This window comes from Triticum urartu, chromosome 5A (genome assembly GCF_056163025.1).
Source record: "Triticum urartu cultivar PI428250 chromosome 5A, HENAU_Tu73, whole genome shotgun sequence".
Taxonomy (NCBI): Eukaryota; Viridiplantae; Streptophyta; class Magnoliopsida; order Poales; family Poaceae; genus Triticum; species Triticum urartu.
In genome coordinates, this window is record NC_141877.1 from 101138171 (window position 1) to 101146408 (window position 8238).

The following is an 8238-nucleotide window of genomic DNA, read 5'->3' on the forward strand; positions in this document are numbered from 1 at the left end:
TTATCCACCATGACCAGTAAGTATTTTTTCTTGTGGGTTTCGCCTTTAAGGGGTCCAACCATTTCAAGCCCCCAGACCGCGAAGGGCCATGTAATGGGGATTGTTTGGAGGGCGGTGGGTGGCATGTGGCTTTGATTTGCAAAAAGATGGCAACCGACGCAACGTTGGACCAAGTCCTGTGCGTCTGCCCGGGCCGTCGACCAATAGAATCCTGTACGGAAGGCCTTGCTTACAAGAGCCCGGGCTGCGGCATGGTGGCCGCCGAGTCCGGCGTGAATTTCTGCCAAAAGTTTCTGCCCTTCCTCTCCGGAGATGCACCTTTGAAGGACTCCGGTAGTGCTTTTTTTATACAGTTCTCCCTCAGGGACCCTGTAGGCCTTAGATCGCCGCACTATGCAGCGTGCCTCATTTTGGTCCTCCGAAAGTTCCTGCCTAGTTAGGTAGGCCAGGAATGGTTCTGTCCACGGGGCTATGATGGCCATTATTACGTGGGCTGAAGGTGTTGTTTCGGTGGCAGAGTCTCCGATTATGTCAGAGTGTTCGGTATCGAGCATTGTGGCTGGGTCCGGACTAATATTACCGGTGTCCCCTTCCCATACCACGGATGGCTTAAACAACCTCTCTAAAAAGATGTTGGGGGGGACCGCATCGCGTTTTGCGCCGATGCGGGCGAGGATATCCGCCGCCTGATTGTTTTCCCAAGCCACATGGTGAAATTCGAGCCCCTCGAACCAAGCTGACATCTTTAGGACGGCGTTACGATAGGCCGCCATCTTCAGATCCTTGGCATCAAAATCTCCATTTATTTGGGATATTGCGAGGTTCAAATCCCCATGCACCTCCAGGCGCTGAATGCCCATGGAAACTGCCATCCGAAGACCATGTAACAGGGCTTCATATTCGGTTGCATTGTTGGAGTCTGTATATAGTATCTGTAGTACGTATTGAACTGTATCTCCGGTTGGGGATGTCAGGACGACACCAGCCCCCAGTCCAACCAGCATTTTGGAGCCGTCGAAGTGCATAGTCCAGTTGGAGTATGCACCGTACTCTTTAGGGAGTTCGACTTCCGTCCATTCAGCGACAAAGTCGGCCAATACTTGCGATTTAATGGCTCGCCGAGGTTTGTATGTTAAGTCGAACGGGAGGATCTCAATGGCCCATTTGGCAATCCTACCCGTGGCGTCGCGGTTGTTTATAATATCATTGAGTGGCACCTCTGAGGCTACTGTAATCGAACACTCTTGAAAGTAGTGTCGCAGTTTCCGGGATGCCATGAATACCGCATAGGCTATCTTTTGATAATGTGGGTACCGTGATTTGCATGGAGTGAGGACAGTGGATACATAATATACCGGTTTTTGAAGAGGGAATTTATGTCCATCCGCTTCTCGTTCGACGACGAGCACTACGTTACAACTTGATGAGTTGCCGCAATGTATAATAGCATTGGTTCGCCGATGTTTGGCGCGGCCAGGATTGGGTTGGTTGCTAGTATGGCTTTTATTTCTTCCAATCCGGCTGTGGCAGCGTCTGTCCACTCGAAGTGTTCGGTGCGCCGAAGGAGGCAATAAAGGGGTAATGCCTTTTCTCCTAAGCGGGAGATAAAGCGGCTTAGAGCCGCCACACATCCAGTTAATTTTTGGATTTGTTTGAGGTCCGTTGGGGTAGCCAACTGTGACAGAGCTCAGATTTTGGCCGGATTAGCTTCAATTCCTCTACTGGAGACAATGAAGCCGAGGAGCTTTCCGGTCGGTACGCCGAAAACGCATTTTTCCGGATTGAGCTTGATGTCATATGTTCGGAGGTTGTCAAATGTGAGCCTCAAGTCGTCTATCAGAGAGTCGACGTGTTTGGTTTTGACGACCACATCATCTACGTATGCCTCTACTGTTTTGCCGATTTGTTTCTCCAGACATGTCTGAATCATGCGCTGATATGTTGTGCCGGCGTTTTTGAGCCCAAAAGGCATTGTGTTGAAATAGAAGGGGCCGTATGGTGTGATGAATGCCATTGCAACTTGGTCGGACTCCACCATCTTGATTTGGTGGTAGCCGAAGCATGCGTCGAGGAAACACAATGATTCGTGTCCTGCTGTAGCATCGATAATTTGATCAATGCGGGGGAGGGGGAAGGGATCCTTTGGGCAGGCCTTGTTGAGGTCCTTGAAATCGACACATAGGCGCCAGGATTTGTCCTTCTTTGGTACCATCACCAGGTTTGCTAGCCAGTCCGGGTGTTTTATTTCTCTGATGAATCCGGCCTCCAATAACTTGGCTAGTTCCTCTCCCATGGCCTGTCTTTTAGGTTCGGAGAAACGCCGAAGAGCCTGCTTGACCGGCTTGAATCCCTTTAGTATATTGAGGCTGTGCTCGGCCAGCCTGCGTGGGATTCCTGGCATGTCTGAGGGATGCCAGGCGAATATGTCCCAATTCTCGCACAGGAACTCTCGTAGTGCGGCGTCAATGGTGGGGTTTAACTGTGCCCCGATGGAGGCTGTTTTTGTAGGGTCCGTTGGGTGGACTTGGAATTTGACTATTTCGTCCGCTGGTTTAAAAGAGGTGGGCTTGGATCTCTTGTCAAGTATTACGTCGTCCCTGTCCACTGTGGAGCGTAGCACAGTTAATTCCTCGGCCAAAAGGGCTTCGGATAATGCCTCGAGGGCCAATGCGGCTGTTTTGTTTTCGGCGCGGAGCGCTGTGTCCGGATCGCTAGCGAGAGTGATGATTCCGTTGGGCCCAGGCATTTTGAGCTTCATGTACCCATAATGGGGTATGGCTTGGAAGATTGTGAACGCCTCCCGCCCTAAAAGAGCGTGGTATCCACTACTGAACGGGGCCACTTGGAATGTAATTTCTTCAGACCTATAGTTCTCTGGCGTGCCGAATACCACATCTAGTGTGATTTTCCCAGCACAGCGTGCTTCCCGGCTGGGGATGATTCCTCTGAAGGTTGTGCTGCTTTGCTCGATGCGGTTCCAATCTATTTCCATTTTTTGAAGAGTTTCCTCATAGATGAGGTTTAATCCACTGCCGCCGTCCATGAGTACTTTGGTGAGTCGAAAGCCATCCACAATTGGACTGAGGACCAGTGCAGCTGGTGCTCGGGCAGTTTGGAATTTAGATTCGTCACTGGCATTGAAGGTAATAGCGATGTCACTCCATGGATTCATTGCTGCCACGTGGCAGATTTCGGCGAGGCTGCGGAGTGTTCGCTTGCGCCTATTGTTTGATGCGAAAGTTTCAAAAACTGTTAATAGCGTATTATTATCTCCGGGATGGTGCTCTGTGGCATTTGGGATAAGAAGATCCTCACCACTTTTGGCCACCTGCCGGAGTATCCAACATGCTCTAAGGCTATGTGTTGGTATGGTATCTGCTGTACTATGAATTTTGCAGGGTCCGTTAAGCCATCCCTCCAATACGGTTCCATGCCCTGTAGAGTGTTTTTGTTTCTTTGTAACTAACTCGGGTGTCTTATGATAGTGCACCCTTTTACTTCGGACTGGGTGTATATACTGAACCGGATTATCCCAAAATTTTGTTTCGGTTTTCCAGGCGCTTTCCATCGCACAGTACTTTCGTACTATGGACGCCAAGTCAGCGAAGCGTGATATGCCACGGCGACTCAAGGCGTTAAGGATTCCCTTGTCCGTGCAACTATTGCAGAAGAATGAGACTGCGTCTTCCTCGTGGCAGTCCTTAACCTTGTTCATCACAAGGAGGAATCTGGCCCAATAATGATGTACTGTCTCGTGGGGCTCTGGCCTGATATGGGAAAGATCGTTTATGTCTGGGTGGGTGGGTGGCTTTGAGTCCTAACCCCTACCCGATCTGAGACCCAGGGGCCGAGGAGTTTCCAATCTTGGCAGTTCGGATTCCGGAGTGTTGTCCGATAAGTCTGGCCCGCTGCCTGACTCTAGGTTCAGGGCTTGGGTGATGTCCTCCTGTGAACGGGTATCCGGCTCGGAGAGCTCAGGAATCCGGACATAGTTAGTCCTCAAGATAGAGGAAGAATCACCGCGTTGCTCCTCCACCACCGCAACATGATGGGTGACCGATGGAGAATTAATCTCCCTTTGATCGGGTTTAAGCCCAATCCGATCGTAGTCCGTAGCGACTTCCAAGGCGATGATGCGATCCAAGAGCTCATTTAGGGAAGAGAGCTCCATCGGGTCCATTTGCTCGGCGAATTCCGAGTCGATGTGGAGGCTGTTTTCGATGACCCGAGAAGTCATCGTCGGTGCAGCGGCCGAACGGGCGGTCATGATGAAACTACCCAGCCGGAGAGTTTGGCCGACAGCCAGGGCTCCCCCGACGGTAATGTTGTTTTTAACAACGAGATGAGGCATCCCTCCTTACGGCGATGGCATAGTGGAACTCTCAATGAAAGCACCAATGTCGGTGTCAAAACTAGCGGATCTCGGCTAGGGGGTCCCGAACTGTGCATCTAAGGCGGATGGTAACAGGAGGCAGGGGACACGATGTTTTACCCAGGTTCGGGCCCTCTTGATGGAGGTAAAACCCTACGTCCTGCTTGATTTATTCTTGATGATATGAGTAGTACAAGAGTTGATCTACCACGAGATCGGAGAGGCTAAACCCTAAAGCTAGCCTTTGGTATGATTGTATGTTGTCCTACAGACTAAAACCCTCCGGTTTATATAGACACCGGAGGGGGCTAGGGTTACACAAGGTCGGTTACAAAGGAGGAGATATACATATCCGTATTGCCTAGCTTGCCTTCCACGCCAAGTAGAGTCCTATCCGGACACTAGACGAAGTCTTCAATCTTGTATCTTCATAGTCCAACAGTCCGGCCAAAGGATATAATCCGGCTATCCGGATACCCCCTAATCCAGGACTCCCTCAGTGGGCCTGGCCCTGGTCAGCGTTCGCGGTTATTTCAAGAGAACACGTTTAACAAGATCTTGGTATTTGATCTGAGTCTGGCCACTGGCCTATACACACTAACCATCTACGCGGGGACAGTTATGGGCACTCGACGTCGTGGTATCAGCCGAAGCCTTCGTGACGTCAGCGACTGAGCGGCGCGCGCCGCATTGGACCGTAAGCTCGCGCTTGTATTAAGGGGGCTAGGTCTGCTTCCGGCCGCGTACGCAACGTGCAGGTGTGCAATGGGCGATGGGCCCAGACCCCTGCGCCATAGGATTTAGACCGGCGTGCTGATCTCTCTGTTGTGCCTAGGTAGGGCTGCGACGTGTTGATCTTCCGAGGCCGGGCATGATCCAGAAAAGTGTGTCCAGACAAAGGGGATCGAGCGTGTTGGGAAACATGATGCACCCCTGCAGGGAAGTTAATCTATTTGAATAGCCGTGATCTTCGGTAACAGGACGACTTGGAGTTGTACCTTGACCTTATGACAACTAGAACCGGATACTTAATAAAACACACCCTTCCAAGTGCCAGATACAACCGGTGATCGCTCTCTCACAGGGCGATGAGGGGAGGATCATCGGTTAGGATTATGCTACACGATGTTACTTGGTGAACTCACCATCTACTCTCTTCCTGTGCTGCAAGATGGTGGTTACCAGAAGCATAGTCTTCGAAAGGACTAGCTATCCCCCTCTTATTCTGGCATTCTGCAGTTCAGTCCACATATGATACCCCCTTTTGCCATTTGATACCAATGCATACATAGGTAGTGTAGCTCCTCGCTTGCGAGTACTTTGGATGAGTACTCACGGTTGCTTTGTTCCCTCTTTTCCCCCTTCCTATACCGATTGTTGCGAGCAGACGATGGAGTCCAGAAGCCAGAGGATCCCGAGGATGATTCTACGTGGAGTTCGGCTTCGAGGAGTAGTTAGGAGGTCCCAGGCAGGAGGCCTCGCCTTTTCGATCGTTGCTACTTTTGTGCTAGCCTTCTTAAGGCAAACTTGTTTAACTTATGTCTGTACTCAGATATTGTTGCTTCCGTTGACTCATCTATGATCAAGCTCTTGTATTCGAGCCCTTAAGGCCCGTGGCTTGTAATATGATGCTTGTATGACTTATTTTATTTGTAGAGTTGTGTTGTGATATCTTCCAGTGAGTCCCTGATCTTGATCGTACATGTTTGCGTGTATGATTAGAGTATGATTGAATCGGGGGCGTCACATTTCTCCACGGGGCACACCCAACGTGCAGTACACGGATTCCTCGTCTAACAGCAGTCTCCCACGTCTTGGAATCACAAATCCCCTGGAGGCGGGCTTGTAAATCTCACCGAGCCAGTCGCATACAGGGTTCACTAGATTCTTGCACCGAACATCCATCAGAGCCTGCATTCCCAACTCAGCAGCAGCTCCCTTCTGGTCGTCAGTGAATCCCTCGGTCAATATAGTCAGGCGTTCCTGTTAAGCCCTATTGCGATTACGTTTCTTCTTCTGCAAAACAGAGAAATGATCATTTGTTGCCATGTTTCACCATCATGAAAATTTAGTCCCTATCAGACGATTGCGAACTCAACATGACATTGAAAACATATGGGGGAGGGTGGCTGTGGGGGGGGGGGGCTGGGGGTGGATAGTTACCTCATCGCTGTCTGTTGTCCGTCTAGTTGCGCGATTCTGCCGCGGTAACTCCATGAAATCATCATCATCGTCTTGATGATCGCCGCGAGCCATTCTGCTGATGTAAGAACAATGCAAAATGTCAGGGTGAAAATGAAAGTATGAAGTAAGCAGTTGCCACCTAACAGAATGTATTTGCCACGTGGGCTCAATTGAAAAGTGGTAAAAAGTACTAGATTGCCATATATTGTGGTAACATATAATGTGGCAACATATAATGTGGTAACTCACACTCTGTCCTCATACAAAAAATGAGTTGTCATGTATTCAAAGGCGAATGTACTAGGTTGAAATTGCCATGTTAAAATGCAAGATAATTCAAAAAGCGTTGAAAACATCTACTGAACAACCTGTAATGTGGCAACTCACAAACTGACCTCATATTAAAAAATGAGTTGCCATGTAGTATGGCCAAATATGTTCAGATATCACAAGTCAGTATGGCAAACACAAAAAGTGAGTGTATTGTACAGTAAATTTGCCACATTATCCCGCCTATATCATGGCAACAGCCTTAGTGTGTTATCAGAAATACTTACCACATGGAAATCATACTGTGCGGCAACTGACACATTTGATCAGGAAATTAGTTGCCATCCAGTGCACATAGTTGCTAAAACTGCCATGGCTACCTATTTACTACACTTTATCAGGCCTACAGCATGGCAACAGCCAGAGTGTGTGCACACAAAATAGTTGCCGCATGGAAAACATATTTCTGGCAACTGACACAGTTGATCAAGGAATTAGTTGCCATCCAGTGCAGATAGTTACTGAAACTATGATGTCTACCTTCTTACTGCACTTTGAAATAAAACTACCTAGATCTAGGGTTCATTGGCAACTATCATAACTTGAAATTCGTCAACAAAAAACTTCCTGCACTGCTCGCAAAATAGCATTTTGAGACAGTACATAACAATGAACACCCACACCCCCTACGACTGTCCAACAATAAATGTGGCAACTAAACACATTGGCCTCATTAAAAATCTACAGTTCATAAGGCAATTTAACAAATGTTGAAGTTGCCGAAAATCAATTTCTGCACCCGAGCTCATCTGCACCCACGTCGACGAAAAAAATCAAAACAAATATTAGAGAAATTTAAAAAATTCCAAATAAAATTTGTGTGGTAGACAATTTGATGCGTGAGGCCCGCTCCAAATTTCAAGTCATTTGGACATATGAGCAGCTCTCAGCAAAAAAAACAAATTGGGGGTCTGTAAAAATGTTTACTGTTCATGTACTTGTCGGATTTCGGGTTCCGGAAGACCCTTGAGGTTCGAACACTGGGGTGCGCGCGGAGATTTCGCCTTCTACCTACCTGCGCCCCTCCGCCTCGCTAAGATCTAAGCTATGGAAAGAACAGCACAAGAGACACAGGGTTTATACTGGTCCGGGCCACCGTTGTGGTGTAATACCCTACTCCAGTGTGGTGTGGTGGATTGCCTCTTGGGCTGATGATGATGAGCAATACAAGGAAGAATAGCCTCGCGAGGGTCTGTTCTTGGCTGAGGGGATGAACTGCTAGGAGGAGTTCAGTCACCCTTCTCTCTCTCTCTCTCCGATCTCGATCCCCCTACCCTGGGGGTGGCTAGTCCTATTTATAGGCAAAGGCCCTGGGCCTCTTCCCAAATATTGAGCGGGAAGGGCGCCAACAA